At 44.1% G+C, this 17,387-nt stretch overlaps 1 protein-coding gene across 2 annotated transcripts in view; it reads left to right on the plus strand.

The window, feature by feature from the left end:
* The window catches only part of LOC139583485 (neuronal vesicle trafficking-associated protein 2-like), a 38,101-nt gene that overhangs the window by 13,188 nt on the left and 7,526 nt on the right, over positions 1-17,387 (plus strand). The gene's annotated exons all lie outside the window — the stretch shown is intronic.

Raw genomic sequence — 17,387 nt, forward strand, 5'->3', positions numbered from 1 at the left:
TTGAGGAGCCAGCAGAGAGGAGAGAGAATAAGATATTCAACACAAACAGAGGCTGTGAAGCTTGTCTGAGTGCGGTTGCGACTGACTGAGAGGCGTTTATCTTCTGCCTTGCTCCCTCCGTGGCAGAGTGGAGAGGCTTGATCGACCATGCCTGGCCTTCCCTCCCACACCGGCAGATGAGACGGAGACATATGACCCGGAAACAAGGAGGGCCCTCCCTTGCAGACTGCAAGGCGCAGTGAGCTATCAACTTCTGTTGGGTGGAAGGGAATTCAAATTAGACTTTTCTTTTTACCCAGCCTGATTTGTGCACTGTAGGGACTTTTGGGGAGGCTGCATGCCTTGCGTGACTGATGGACCTGGCCCAGCGCTGACTGAGGAGAGAAAGACGGATCTGTGTAGAAAGCTCGCACATCCCCTCTCCAAAGCCGTGCAGATTGTGTTGATGGATGAAGTTCTCCGTGCGATTGCTCCCTGATGAGTGCGGCCAAATTCCCCCTAGTTACTTTATCCGGGAAACAGGGGAGGAACGTTCTCCCTCATTAAACACACAAAACAAATGAAGACGGAGGTCTCTTGGTATCTGATGCAGCAAAGCGGAACATATTAACATATCATGCTGAAATAAAAGGGGGAATTAGAAGGACTCAATTAAAGTGGGGAGGCGGATTGAGGGATGGATGGATGAGTGGGTGGATGGATGGATAGGTGGACGGGGTTTAAGCCGGCTGCTGGGGCTCGGAGGGCAGGTTATGGCTCTCTCTTTCCTTTCCAGGCAGGGTGTTTGACACACACAACCTGCCAAGTAGAGCACGCAGCAGCAGCCACGTCCAGAGTCCTTCCCACACCATACAACCAGAGAGACTCATCCAAAGCAATTATCCTATAATTATCTTCTGAGGAAATCTAAATCTGAGGATAAAAAGGCCTGTCGCAAGTAATGCTCCACTCCACCGAAGTGTTAGTGTTCTAACAGGTTGGAGATCACGGATGTTCTACAAACAGCCATGTGACCTACACAGTTGTTTCAGTTGGATGAGTAATGCTGCCATACAGAATGTTCAGTGTGTGATTATTTTGTGCTAGTCATTTTTTGTTAGGCACGCACACATACACGCGCGCACAACGGAAAATTGGTTCATCTGTAACAATAGCTAGGCTCTCCCCATGTGCACATGAGAGAGAAAATGACGTGAAAGTGCAGAGATCTGAGCTGAGATGCCTCTCTCTCTGTCAAGGGACTCGTCCTCTAGAGAAGCAGGCAGGCTGCAGAATGAGAATGAGGGACAGGCGCTGGCTGGGTGTCTCGGCTTGCAGAGAAATCTCCACATATTCAACAATACTGCTGGTTTAGACCCCGATGCTGTTTTATCAGTGGACACCGAGAGAGATGGAGTAGAGAGTCGGGATACAATGCGAAGCGGCGCAATTTTTAAAAACTGTGTGTGGGTGTTCTCTTTTATTAAGAGACAACGTACACTCACCGGTCAGTTTATTAGGTACACTCATCTAGTACCGGGTCGTACACTCCTTTGCCTCCAGAACAGCCTGAATTCTTTGGCATGTGTTCTACAAGGGGTTGGAAACGTTCGTTGCTCAATTGGTATCAAGGGACCTAACGTGTGTCAGGAAAACATTCCCCACACCATTACACCACCGCCACCAGCCTGTACCGTTGACACCAGGCAGGATGGGTCCATGGACTCATGCTGCTCATGCCAAATCCTGACTCTGCCATCAGCATGATGCAACAGGAACCGGGATACGTCGGACTAGGCAATGTTTTCCCACTCCTCAATTGCCCTAGTGTTGGTGATCGCATGTCCACTGGAGCTGCTTCTTCTTGTTTTTAGTTTATAGGAGTGGAACCCGGTGTGGTCGTCTGCTGCAATATCCCATCCATGAAAAGGATTGGCGAGTTGTGCGTTCCGAGATGCCGTTCTGCACACCATTGTTGTGCTGCTCTGTTATTTGTCTGTTTGTGGCCCGCCTGTTAGCTTGCACAATTCTTGCCATTCTCCTTCGACCTCTCTCATCAACAAGCTGTTTCCGCCCACAGGACTGCTGCTGACTGGATGTTTTTAGTTTGTCGCACCATTCTTGGTAAACCCTAGACACTGTCGTGCGTGAAAAGCGCCTGAGTTACTGGATCCGGCACGCCTGACACTGACGACCATACCACGCTCAAGGTCGCTTAGGTCACTTGTTTTGCTAATTCTAACTGAATGCCTTGATGTTTGTCTGCCTGCTTTTATATAGCAAGTCACGGCCACGTAACTCAACGTGGTGGTGGACCTAATTAACTGCCCAGTGAGTATGTTTTGGATTGTGAGACATCACATTGGTTTACATGGATTCTCTGTGGAACTCTAAATATGTTACAAAGAAACGTATCATTTCCATGTAGAGAGGCTGTTACGTACGCCTCTTGGAGGAGGGAACTCAACTCCCCGGGGAGTGAAAAAAGGTATGTGATTATAGGTGCGGGTAAGGATGACAGAGAATATTACAGTTTACAGGGAATTTATTCTTCCTTCACATGGTAAGGTGGGGAAAAGGGGCTGGACGGAACCAAAGCAAAGAAAGTAAAAGTTCCTCTCCTACCTACCCACTGGTTACCTATTCTTAGCATAACCTGGCGCGCTAACCAAAATACAGGAGGTGGTCCGCCCAGGGCTTGCCTAGTGTGCATAGACATAGTAAATACTACGGGTATATGTATGCTAGCAGTCCTCTTGCCTAAACACTCCCAAGGTGCCTTCCCCAGGAACAAATTAAACAAAATAATTCACCAAACTTAGTGAACAATTTGAATAAACCAAAAACACTAGGTACTATGGTATACCTCTACAGGAGCGGCTACAAACCACTTTCAACAAATGTACCAGACCAACACAGGACATACAAAGAAGCTCTCTCTCCTAACAAAGGAACACTGGCTTTTCAAGCTGCAGAAGGAGTCGGTAATTGCAGACAGCTGTATCCCCTGACGAGAGGGTGGGGTCAGAGCTCCAATTAGTGATGGGCTGATCAATCAGCTGCTTTGGAATCCAGGAAGCCATTTCCTGAAATACGCACATACATATACACAAACTCACAACAACACAGACACTGGGGAATGTAAACAGAGGCTATTCTCCCTGTATTCAGACAGCACTTCAGACTGACAATAAATAATGCACTAGCTCACAGCATCCCCAACGAGCATATTTACTTTAAAGCTCTGCCACACAACTGAGGCATGTCAATGGCCAGTATGGATCAGCCTTTGATACAGTCAGTCCTCCAGTCAGTAGCTGTGTTGTGGCCTCTGGCCAGCGGCAACCACCAGTCCTCTACAATTCTGTCAGTCTGTCACTTGCGCCGTAGGAGGGCTGCAGACCAGCGAGTAAATACAAACACTCACCCTCTGACCCACCCACCCTGGAGCCATGGAAACACTGCCAGGTCCTAGTGGTAGCCAATTAGAGACACCTTCATGGTGAACGCTGGCCATTGATTGGATCAACATGGCATTGCATGGGTAGGTTCAACTTTTAATGGTTATGGCATGAGTGGATAGGAGGCATTGTTTGATAGCTAAGATTGAGCATGTGGAGAAAGTGTTACAATGAATTGCTTTCCCCATTTATTGCCACTCACACATACAAACAGGCTACAGATGGGAAATACGATATGCTAATTTATGACTGCTATTCACTGTTCCATTGGACCAAAAAGAACAACAAAAGACGGTTAGTAGCGTGTGCGTCAAAGGGGCATTTTCTTTTTGTGATTTGTCATTTCAAAAAGGACAGCGTATTTGAGGTGCCATGGGGGACAAGGGCTTTTGTGTGAACAATGCCGGAGATGATTTATAGAGCCAGATGGCTTTTTCTCTGTTCTAACGCTGATTAATCCCACCTCTCAGCTGCCTCCAATACCTCACAATCATTACATCTGAATATAGAGCTAATATTAAATCCAATGAACTTTGTCCCTAATGATTACACATTCTGTATAAAGTTTCAGGAGGAGTTCAATTATCCGTCAACTCTACCAGGTTTACTTTCTGTAATCTGATTTTCACTCCCTACAGAAGTGATTGGAACATTTGATCTGCCATGATGTGGGAATAGAAAGATGCTCACATTGAGGAGGTAGCATAAAGGTATCTTATTTGTGATCCAAGCAGTCCATGTCAGGGATGCTGTGGTTTGTTTCTGGTTATTGTGACTGACACTTTCCATAAGTACTGTGCATATTGTGCGGCCATGATGAAAACAGTGGGACTCTCATTGACTGCTGTGCTCTGTCAGAGCTCTGTTCTCCATCAGACTACGGCATTTGGGGCCCCGGGGCACCTACCTTCAGGGGGCCTCCATTCCTGTCCTGCCAAGGTGAGCTTGGGGATCAATTAGTGGCTCCAGATACAGAACAGGTTTTGTTTTTCTCTCTCTCGCCTCCCCCAATTCTCTCTGTGTGTGTTATTACTGTATGACACTTGCTGGGCTCTCTCTCTCTCTAGATTTATATCTGTTCATCTTTCTCCTCTACTCTCTCTACTCTTTCTCTCTGTACTGTACATCATTACATTTCGGCCAACTAGCCTGAGGATCCCTTGGCACCGTGGCGGTGGAGCCACTGCCCAGGAGGACCAGTCTTGTTGTTGTGCCGCCGATGATGCTCTCAGACAGTGACTCAGTGGAGTAGGCATTAGGTACTATAAACTAAGCACTAGGTAGCACACAGTCAGGCAGGCAGGGTCCACATAGGGTCATGTGGAACTCTCTTCATCTCCTCATCAAGTTGCTCCTCCTCTCCCTACATCTAGCACATAAGAGGTGTGTTTGAGACGCTGGAGACTGAGTGACCCGAAGATACTAATGTCTAAGGGATGTAAAGAGGAGGTTTGAGGACTGTTTAGTTGTTCTTTACCAAGCCCAGGGGGTGTTGTCGGGTAGATTTCCCGAACACATCAGCAATAATATCTCCTCTTTCTCCTCAGCAACTTTGTGTCTCTGACATGCTTATTAGCAAATCCAATTTGTTTTGTTTGCATATCCTCTGAACCTCGTTAGTGGTGTGTTTACTCAGAACAGGTAGATGGCCAGGATTCCACTCATTTAATCGCAAAAAAAAAAAAAATGAGTGAGTGCGTGCTCTGCTGTCAAAGAATATGGGGCTCAGCTCCGGTCACTGATGTTTACTCCAAGTCCTCTTCTTTGTGCATGCGTGTATTCATAGAACGCCACTACAGTAAGTCTTCCGAGTGTTGTCCCTAATAAAAATGTAGACTGTGTCCCTAAGTTCATAATCTTGAGCCAGGGACTGTCTTTATTAGACATGGCAGTGTGTTCTTTCACACCCTTGAAGTTCTATCTCCTGAGAGACCTGTCCTAATTGGGAAACATTAACATAATGAGAAATGAACTCATACTGAACATGACACTGCCACTTATCCATTAGAGAAGGGAAGCATTCTATTGGTATTTGTGTGTAAGCATTATTGTGTGTTGATCATTATACACATACAATCAGGTCCATAATTATTGGCACCCTTGATGAAGATGACAAAAAAAACTATAAAATAAATAATACAAATACTGAGCTATATTGTATGCTCGGAAAATTGGGAAATTATATTATTTTATACTTTTAGAATAGAGAAAGAGATTTAGTTTAACAAGTAATACAAAAAAAATCGAAAAAAGATGGGGGTTATTGTCACCCGTTTTCAATACTCTAGCATCCTCCTCTAGCGAGGATAACGACACAGCCTTTTTCTAAGAATCTTTTATGACATCGGAGAACAGGACCAGTAGATGCAAGTTATGAGGTACTTTTCTGCAGATTCTTCTCTTTTTCAACGGCAAACCCACCACTGGTGTGTGTGGCCAAACAGCTCTATTTTCATCTGATCATCTGATCATAGCACTGCCTTGGATTGGAAGCGGTGCTGTGGTCAGATGACATGAAATTAGAGCTCTTTGGCCACGCACACCAGTGGTGGGTTTGGTATTGAAAAACAGAAGCACATGCAGAAAAGTAACTCATACCTACGGTAAAATATTATGGTGGACCTTTAATGTTATGGGGCTATTTTGCTTACACTCGTCCTGGGGCCGGGCCCTTAAGGTCAATGGCATCATGAACTTTACCAAGTACCCGGACATTTTAGCCCAAAACCTGGTTGCCTCTGCTAGGACGCTGAAACTTGGCCGCAAGTGGATCTCCCAGCAAAACAATAACCGCAAGCACTAATCAAATCTACAAAATAATCATTTTGCAACGACCATCTCAGTCTCCGGAGTTGAACCCCATTGAAAACCTGTGGTTTGAATTGAAGAGGGCAGTCCATAAGAGCAGATGAAGTATATCGAGGATCTGGAAAGTGTCTGTATGGAGGCGTGGTCTAAGATCCCTCCCAATGTGTTTCCCAACTCGTAAAACAATTTAGAAGAAGCTCAGTGTCGTTATCCTCGCAAGGGGAGGGTGCTGGAGTATTTACATGTTAAACAACATCTCTTTCTCTGAGCAATTGTATGAGTATAAAATAATAATTTCCACATTTCTTGGAGCATACATTTATAGCTCAGTATTTGTATACTTTTTTGTATACAGACTTTTTTGCTCATCTTTTAAGGGTGCCAATAATTATGGACCCGACTGTCGGTATCATAATTGTCATAATGATTGTACTGTACAGATATCTGATTTTGTTGCATTGAAGATGCTGCTGTTTAGAGCTGTCTCGGGAGGCAGATGACATCTCAACAAGAGCCAATCTGTTTGTACTTTGTGGTTGTTCTAGACATTGTTACCTCCACAGGATAATCAACCCGCATGGGGACATCCATTCTCCCGTGGCATGTCTCCTGTGCGACACTCCTCCCTTCGCTTCCTCAGCTACTACAGTACCATGCCCTAGATGGGTATTCCCCTGCAGGTTGCCATGTTGCTCACTCCTCTGAAACCATTTCATAAGAGCATTAGCAGGAAATCTAAGATGATTACATCCAAGGGGGAAAAAAGACAGTTGTAGTTCCCTCAGTCTTACAAAGCTCCCTCCATTTTAAGAAGTCTTAGACTCAGAGATACCGTTATCTGGTCATTGTCGTGAAAATGGCAGACGAAGATGATTTTCTTCGTGTTATTTATCTTACAACAGAAGGAAATTGTTTATTTTCTATGCCTGGCTCTGTATTGAGCATCGGCTTCAGCAGAATACGAATATGAAGCAGACAATGGGTCTTCATTCCTCAATCAGGGACCTATTGATTTACTTATGACTTATCTTCCCATTGTTCTGTCAGCACCACCTGGTGCTAGAGGAAGAAGACCAGATTCTCTCTAGCTTTCTCTCTGCCTCTCACTATCTCTCCCCCTGGAGCGACTGTAAGAGTTTTTGCTCTAACATATGGCTGGAAAAGTGGTCTTGCTGTGAGGGTGGCATTCTAACAGCATACGGGAAGGAGACTGGAATTACAAGGCTGGGCGAGCGTTAGGAAGGAAAGGGAAGATAAAACTGACACTTATATAGCAAAACCATATGTCTGATGGTGACAGAAATGGTGCCGAAGAAACATAGCAGCCATATGCTGACATTTCCCCTGCATTCAGGAACCTACAATAAATCAAGATTTGAACAGCAACCTATTACACAAAAAGCCACAGAAGATTCAGTAAACTGCTGAACAACATGTGGGGGAGAGGAGATTAGAGGTGATAGACAGAAGGGAGTGAGAAAATGAAAACAAGCAGTTGTTGTGGGGGGGGGGGGGGTTGTTAACGGAGTCGTTGAGATGTCCAGCCATCCACAGTATGGGCTCAGCTCAGGGAGAGCGACACAATCACGTCTGACTCTTTAATCTGTTTGGATTGTCTTTTTGTTTCCTCAACGTCCTCCATGGCCAGCTGAAGAACACACCCTCTCTGTACTGTACCACTCTGACTGTGTTGTTACTGTAGCACCATAACACATCCACCCTGCTGCACTCCAGGGATGTTTAGCCAGTGAATAAATCCCACTGCTGCCGGGGGATTATGAGCCTCCGCCTATATGGATTATACTGACGTCAGATTATGACGCCAGCAACAACAGCAGTAGAAACATCAACCTTGAGCCTCAGCAGCAGGGCAGAGTAATAAACTAACATCCAGGCAGAGAAACAGTGCTGGCATAGGAGAGGCGAGCAGATGGTCTAATGTCTCGCCTATGTCTGTCTGCACTAACTAGACTAGAGCTGCAATGTTCGGGGCAAAATTGACCTAATTTGATGACGTCCCTCCCTGACCTCATTGAAGAGTTAAGTGCTAAGGGAATGTTCATGTAGGCCCAACATTTGGCACAAGGACAAATACACTTTGGCATTGCCACTAGCGGGAAAAAGCTTTAGAAAATGAAACCGTGTGTATTGAATCAAAATACAGATCAAAACAAACAGTGTCATGGCGGTTCAGATACCAGACCCCTGACTATCCCAGTGAAATAATGCCAGCACTTCAAATGGGCCAATTTGATGGCACAGGGTCATCTGTCACTGCACACCAATGTAATCCCCATTACAGTCCAAGCAAGTCCAGGCAAAATAGAGGTCATCCTATTCTCAACTAACCCAGTGCCAGCGTGGAGCACACATCTGACAATAACCACATGAAAAAATACTACAGTTTACTAAAGAATACTACAGTACTTCCTACAGAATTCTGTAGAATAATTAAGTGATAATGCCCGAGAAGCCGGTGTTTGGAGGATATATTGGCACGGGTGTTGTTAGGCCCGAGACGAAGTCAACCTTTTTATACAACAGGTTACCAACATATTCAAATAATGATTGACATATTTTCATAAAAACATGATATTTATTCATACTTTTTTTTCATACCTTTTTTAATTTATTTTTTATTCATACTCCTGACACATCTAGGGTTGCTACCCAACCCGGCTGGTCGTTCGTTATATCGGTTTGGTTGCCAGAGAAGCGACCCAGTCGTTCTGTATCTAGGGACGCGGCTCCGTCTTTCGTTCTAAATGTTCCATTGCCATACTGGCTGGCAACGTTCTTATCCCTTGCTTGCTAGCTAGCCAACTACGGCTAACTTACAGTCACATCAAACATTGCAGCCAGATTAACAGCAAAGTAGCTGCATTTGCGTTTGTTTAAGCTGTATTCTAGTGACATTTATTTGGATACATCCATAACAATGAGCTAATGATGTGTGATTTCGCCTGGCGCAGAAAAGGTGCTCATTCGTCAGGACACTGTTGTTCAGAGGAGCTAGCCAACAACACAGCTAACACAATCACTTCAAACTGAAGCTGGAAAGACTGCAAACTTGCTGCAATTTGTTTTGTTTACCTGTTTTCTATTGATAGTTCTTTGTATATATCCATAAAAATTATGCTGATTCATGATTTCGACTGGCTGAGAAAAGCTGCTTGCTTATCGGTCTCATCCCAACTCCTGACTCATTCATTACTATGGGACAGCTGGAGATCGAATTTGAATATTGAAACAATGTTGCAAATGTTGGCGAGACAGACAGCAAGGTTTATACAAATCTCCACTGTTGAAAACTAAATGTTAGTCTAAAAGAAATGTGAGATAATGTAAAGATTATTTTTTTAATAGTGGAGATCAAGTTCATAAATTGCCTGGCTGGGCTGATGAGACAGTGGATTGCACAGTCAGATGGAACAGAGTAAATAAACGTCATAGATTTAGCTGGTGGTAACTCGGCATTCAGGATTAGACCCTCCCCTTGTATAGTACACTACACACTATAGTATCCCTTGATCATGTGTAGTACTTACTATAGAATGTTGTAGTATACTCTAGAACAGTGATTCTCAACTGGGGGGTCAAGGATTTGAAGGGGTCGCAAGACTTGTGCAAGAATATATATAAAAATATATATTTTATTTTGAAAGGATACCGCCGCACCGCTTATTGTTGCTGACTTTACACAACGTTACTGCTACACACAGGCGTGCGTGCGCTGTACTGCTTATTGCTGCTGACTTTGCACGTGAACGTCCGCAGTGATGAAATGGCTAGCTACGTTCGGACTCAGAGGGTTTTCGCGCTGCACATACTCACTGATCAAAACAATAACGTTCTCGTCCCACACATACCCACTTCAAGCGGAGATCGCTGCGTTTCTTTCAGAAAACATGTCACCTCGGGCTGAACATTTCGATTGAGAGGAGTAGTTCACGAAGGTTGTCTACCTGCCATATTTTTTTTAAATAATCTGAATTCGCTCAATGTGTCAAAGCTCGGGACGGGGGCACAATCGATTTGAACAGAGGATGGGGATGCCTTCAAGATGAAGCTTACCGTTTGGGCAAATCCTATTTCTAACGGGATGATTGACATGTTTCCCCAATGCTGATTTCGAGATTGAGAATCTGATCAACAAAGCGCACAGCGACACACAAAAAAAAACCTGTTAAACAGCATCTTATCAAGCTGAAGGGAAAGTTTTGTGAATACTTCCCGGATGAGAACAGGAGACGACTGGATACAGGACCCCTTACTAGTGGAGATGGGAAGCGTCACGTTGCCAAGCAAGACGATCAGCTGGTGGAGCTGTCATTTGAACGTGGACTGAGCATGACACTGAAAATGACACTGCCACAGTTCTGGTGCAGCGTAGTGGGAGAGTATGCTGTTCTCGCCTGTCATGCAATCAGAATCATGTTACCGTTTAGCACTACCTATCTCTGAAAGTGGCTTCTCTGCTATGGCCGTGCTGAAAACGAAAAGCAGAAACAAACTGGACAGCCAGCATGACCTCCGAGTTGCCCCGTCAACCATCACCCCAGACATCAATAAACTTATCAAACTGAATAAACACCCCCAGGATTCCTACTGATAGGCCACACACACGCATTAACTAAACAGGTAAATTAGTTATGGTTCAGTATGTTAACTATTATTGTTAATTAATTCTGACATTCATATTACATTTTATTGAACTGGTTAAAAATGTACACCTTTTCAAGGTTGTGATGCTATTCATATGGTAATTATGATTAAGAAATCCTAATTATTGTTGTTTTTTCTATTTTAAACAGTGGTATGTGTTACTGTTCATTAACATTATTGGACTGGTTTTGATGTCATGTTCTGAATCTGATCATTTATTACACCCACTCCTGAACTGGTCGCCTAATTAAATGGCTTATTCTCCTGAATTGTTTTCTCAGTTAATATGGCTGTGTAATGACTTTCTTTAATACCATAATAGTAGCCCATTGACATGCTGACCACACCGCTCGTGTCGCGTGCGCTCGCGTAGCAAAACAAATTTAAACATACACGTTATTCAATTACTGCACACACACTGCTCGCGCACACCAACGAGCATCTGCATTGCCAAGGGCTAAAATAGAAGTCAGTTCTATTTGTGATGCTGATCACGTTGCAAGTCCTGCCTCTCCCATCTCCTCATTGGTTTATAGAAGCAGATACCCATGTGCCATCTCCTTATTGGTTATACCCACGTGGGTGATTGGAAGATGAACTGAATTTGGTCGGTCGTCGTGGTAACTGAGATGACAATCACCATATAAAGTCCAAAGAAGAAAAAGCCCGGAAGGAGGAGAGATGACTAGAAACGATTCGGTTGACCGTTTTATATATGGATTAATTGTCGGCATAGAGGATCTTGTGCATTTCAGGTAAAATAACAACTCAACATTTATATCCTAGGAAAAATTAGCTAGCAACTGCAAGCTAGCTAGCTAAATTGCCATAAATGTTTAATGCTTTTCGACCTGTCCCCAAATTAATATAATTGGTTCAGAGTTTTTTTTAAATATTTATCCTGCGTTTGGTGTGGGGGGACAAAATAAATTTGCGCACGCATAACGCTGGTTTGGGTACGGTGTGAGACAGAGTTTGCGGTCCAGAAGATTGCGCCGAAGAACATGGCTGACGTTTTACATTCTCCCAACCAATTGTGCTGTTTTGTTAGTTTTTCTGTGTTTTGTGTAACTTATTTTTTTTACTTATTGTGTACATAAAGTTGCTGCTACCGTCTTTTGTCACATCATGTCCGCGATTACTCACCGCGGACTGGAAGAAACTTTTTCCTTTAACGAGTCCGACGAGAAGGATATCCTGCTTTCACTGGAACATGCCCAGATCCCCACCTTTTGCGTGAAGAAAAGACGAAGGAAAAGGGGCCGCAGATCGGTCATCCTTCTGAAGATCCGTAGGCAAGCGAGTAAACTCCCACTGTCATCTGTTCTTCTTGCTAACGTGCAATCATTGGATAATAAAATTGATGACCTACGATTATTATCCTACCAACGGGACATTAAAAACTGTAACATCTTATGTTTCACCGAGACGTGGCTGAACGAAGATACGGACAATATAGAGCTAACAGGATTTCCATGCACTGGCAGAACAGAGACGCTGCCTCTGGTAAGACGAGGGGTGGGGGGCGTGTGTTTATTTGTCAACAGCTGGTGCGCAATGTCTAATATTAAAGAAGTCTCGAGGTATTGCTTGCCTGAGGTAGAGTACCTTATGATAAACTGTAGACCACACTCATCTATATAGTTCCTAGCTGTCTATTTACCACCACAGAACGAAGCTGGCACTAAGACCTCTCTCAACCAACTCTATTTAAAAAGAAATATATATATATATTTCACCTTTATTTAACCAGGTAGGCTAGTTGAGAACAAGTTCTCATTTACAACTGTGACCTGGCCAAGATAAAGCAAAGCAGTTTGACACATACAACAACACAGAGTTACACATGGAATAAACAAACATACAGTCAATAATACAGTAGGAAAAAAAGTATATATATACAGTGTGTGCAAATGAGGTAAGATAAGGGAGGTAAGGCAATAAATAGGCCATGGTGGCAAAGTAATTACAATATAGCAATTAAACACTGGAATGGTAGATGTGCATAAGATTAATGTGCAAGTAGAGATACTGGGGTGCAATGGAGCAAGATAAATAAATACAGTATGGGGATGAGGTAGTTGGATGGGCTATTTATAGGTGGGCTATGTACAGGTGCAGTGATCTGTGAGCTGCTCTGACAGCTGGTGCTTAAAGCTAGTGAGGGAGATATGTGTCTCCACCTTCAGTGATGTTCTTTTTGCAGTTCGTTCCAGTCATTAGCAGCAGAGAACTGGAAGGAAAGACGGTCAAAGGAGGAATTGGCTTTGGGGGTGACCAGTGAGATATACCTGCTGGAGTGCGTGCTACGGTTGGGTGCTGCAATGGTGACCAGTGAGCTGAGATAAGGCGGGGCTTTACCTAGCAAAGACTTGTAGATGACCTGGAGCCAGTGTGTTTGGCGACGAGTATGAAGCGAGGGCCAGCCAACGAGAGCGTACAGGTCGCAGTGGTGGGTAGTATATGGGGCTTTGGTGACAAAACGGATGGCACTGTGATAGACTGTTACAGAAGTCAACAAATGAGAGCACCTGGGGAATAGGAGTGGAGCTAGGCACTGCAGGGCCTGGATTAACCTCTACATCACCAGAGGAGGAGTAGGATAAGGGTACGGCTAAAGGCTATAAGAGCTGGTCGTCTAGTACGTCCGGAACAGAGAATAAAAGGAGCAGGTTTCTGGGCGCGATAGAATAGATTCATGGCATAATGTACAGACAAAGGTATGGTAGGATGTGAATACAGTGGAAGTAGGCCTAAGCATTGAGTGATGATGAGAGAGATATTGTCTCTAGAAACATAATTTAAACCAGGTGATGTCATCGCATGTGTGGGAGGTGGAACTTAAGGGTTGGCTAAGGTATATTGAGCAGGGCTACAGGCTCTACAGTGAAATAAGACAATCACTAACCAGAACAGCAATGGACAAGGCATATTGACATTAAGGAGAGGCATGCGTAGCCGAGTGATCATAAGGGTCCAGTGAGTAGTGAGGCTGGTTGGAGACACAGCGATTCAGACAGCTAGCGGGCCGGGGCTAGCAAGCTAGCAGAAGGGCCTCCAAGGGATGTCACGACGGGGGAAGTTTGTTTATAGCCTCTTCGTGCAGAGCCTCATGCGTTTACGTCGGTAGACCAGTCGTGATGGATTAGTAGGGTTCCGTGTGGCAAAGGGGCCCAGTCCAATTGGCAGAATAGGTATAGTGGCCCAAGAAATAGTCCGATGGACCTATTCAGCAAACAGCTGTAATGCCCTAGACAGCTAGTGGGCCGCGGCTAGCAGGCTAGCAGATGGGCTATCAGGGGACGTTGCGACGGAATGGCCAGTTGAATAACCCCCCCAGGCAGATTACGTCAGTAGTCCAGTCGTGAAGGACCGGCGGGGCTCTGCCCCAGCAGTAAAATGGGTCCAGGCCAATTGGCAAAATAGGTATAGTAGCCCAGGAGTGGCTGATGGAACTCTTCAGCTAGCTGGGAGATGGGCCTAGCATGGGCTAGCTCCAGGCTAGTTGGTGCTTGCTTTGAGACAGAGATGTTAGCCAGGAGTAGACACTCAGATTGCAGCTAGCTAGCTGCGATGATCCAGGTTAAAAGGTTCAGAGCTTGCGGTGGGAATCTGGGGATATGGAGAGAAAATAAGTCTGGTATGCTCTGGTTTGAATCGCGTTGTGCAAACTGGCGAGAGTTTTCCGAGCTAAAGGTTAGCTGTTGACCGCTAGCAGTGGTTAGCTGACTACCAGCTAGTAGCTAGTCAGCTGGCTAGCTTATGTTGGGGTTCTGATTCAGGAGTAAAGAAAATACTTTAGAAAAATCAGATCCACACCACATTAGGTGAGAGTATTTTGAATTTGAGGTTTAGAAAAAATATAAAAAGATATACGAGGAAAAAAAGATATATACATGGGACACGACAAAGACGAGGACAAAGACGTTTGACTGCTACGCCATCTTGGACTGCAACTCTATAAGCAAAGAAGAAATTGCTCACCCAGAAGCGGCGCTCTTAGTGGCCGGGGTCTTTAATGCAGGCAAACTTAAATCAGTTTTTCCAAATTTTTACCAGCATGTCACATATGCAACCAGATAAAAAAAATCCTAGACCACCTTTACTCCACACACAGAGATGCATACAAAGCTTACTCCCGCCCTCCATTTGGCAAATCTGACCATAATTCTATCCTTCTGATTCCTACTTAGAAGCAAAAACTAAAGCAGGAAGTACCAGTGACTCGCTCAATACGGAAGTGGTCAGATGACGCGGATGCTACACTACAGGACTGTTTTGCAAGCACAGACTGAAATATGTTCCGTGATTCATCCAATGGCATTGAGGAGTACACCACCTCAGTCATCGGCTTCATCAATGTGCATCGACGACATCGTCCCCACATTGACTGTACGTACAGTACATATCCCAACTAGAAGCCATGGATTACAGGCAACATTCGCATCGTGCTAAAGGTTAGAGCTGCCGCTTTCAAGGAGCGGGAGACTAATCCGGATGCTTACAAGAAATCCCACTATGCCCTCAGACGAACCATCAAAAAAGCAAAGCGTCAATACAGGATTTAAGATTGAATTGTACTACATCGGCTCTGATGCCTGTCGTATGTGGTAGGGCTTGCAAACTATTACGGACAACAAAGAGAAACCCATCCGTGAGCTGCCCAGTGACCCGAGCTTACCAGGTGGGCTAAATTCCTTTTATGCTCGTTTCGAGGCAAGCAACACTGAAGCATGCATGAGAGCACCAGCTATTCCGGAAGACTGTGTGATCACACTCTTCGCAGCCAATGTGAGTAAGACCTTTAAAACTTCCTAGGGCTGCAATCCCATTAACGTGATCGATATGACAACAGCCAGTGAAAGTGCAGGGCGCCAAATTCAAACAGAAATCTCATAATTAAAATTCCTCAAGCATACAAGTATTTCACACCATTTTAAAGATACACTTCTTGTTAATCCCACCACAGTGTCCGATTTCAAAAAGGCTTTACAGCGAAAGCACCACAAACGATTATGTTAGGTCACCGCAAAATCCAAGAAAAACACAGCCATTTTTCCAGCCAAAGACAGGAGTCACAAAAAGCACAAATAGAGATAAAATTAATCACTAACCTTTTGATGATCTTCATCAGATGACACTCATAGGACTTCATGTTACACAATACATACAGTGGGGAGAACAAGTATTTGATACACTGCCGATTTTGCAGGTTTTCCTACTTACAAAGCATGTAGAGGTCTGTAATTGTTATCATAGGTACACTTCAACTGTGAGAGATGGAATCTAAAACAAAAATCCAGAAAATCACATTCACACATGATTTTTAAGTATTTATACTATAGTTGACTGTAAATACTACAGTATACTATAGTAAAGTCCTCAAAAACACTACAGTGAATACTATAGTATTTATACTATAGTATTTTTCCATGTGGGTAGTGTTGTATTTCTGTAGGACATTTGATGTGGTGGAAATTGGCCAACGTATCCTCACCTAGAGGAGGAATATATTAGATTGTGTGATTCAGACTTCCCTGTTCAATAGTAGGGTTCCATTCCCTCAATATACTGTAGTGTTCTGACTAGAAGGACACAGTGACAACGCCAACCATTGTATTGGCGATACCTGACGAGGGAGACAAACTAAATAGAAATGGATGCTAGCTGTGAGATGAGTCTTATACAGGCTTAACAAATACTGGCCACCAGTAATGGAAATATTATGATATACAATACCAGTCAAAAGTTTGGACACACCTACTCATTCAAGTTTTTTTTCTTTTCACTATTTTCTGCATTGTAGAATAATAGTGAAGACATATGGAATCATGTAGTAACCAAAAAGTGTTGAACAAATAAAAATGTATTTTATATTTAGGATTCTTCAAAGTAGCCACCCTTTGCCTTGATGACAGCTTTGCACACTCTTGGCATTCTCTCAACCAGCTTCACCTGGAATGCTTTTCCAACAGTCTAGGAGTTCCCACATATGCTGAGCACTTGTTGGCTGCTTTTCCTTCAGTCTGTGGTCCAACTCATCTCAAACCATTTAAATTGGGTTGATGTCGGGTGATTGTGGAGGCCAGGTCATCTGATGCAGCACTCCATCACTTTCCTTCTTGGTCAAATAGCCCTTACACAGCCTAGAGGTGTGTTTTAGGGAGTTGTCCTGTTGAAAAAACAAATGATAGTCCCACTAAGCGCAACCAGATGGGATGGCGTATCGCTGCAGATGGCCGTGGTATCCATGCTTGTTAAGTGTGCCTTGAATTCTAAATAAATCACCGATAGTGTCACCAGCAAAGCACTCCCCCCACCATCACACCTCCATGCTTCATGGTGGGAACCACACATGCAGAGATCATCTGTTCACCTACTCTGCGTCTCTCACAAAGACGGCAGTTGGAACCAAAAATCTCAAATTTGGACTCATCAGACTAAAGGACAGATTTCCACCGGTCTAATGTCCAT

The sequence above is a fragment of the Salvelinus alpinus genome, chromosome 1 (assembly GCF_045679555.1).
Source record: "Salvelinus alpinus chromosome 1, SLU_Salpinus.1, whole genome shotgun sequence".
Taxonomy (NCBI): domain Eukaryota; kingdom Metazoa; phylum Chordata; class Actinopteri; order Salmoniformes; family Salmonidae; genus Salvelinus; species Salvelinus alpinus.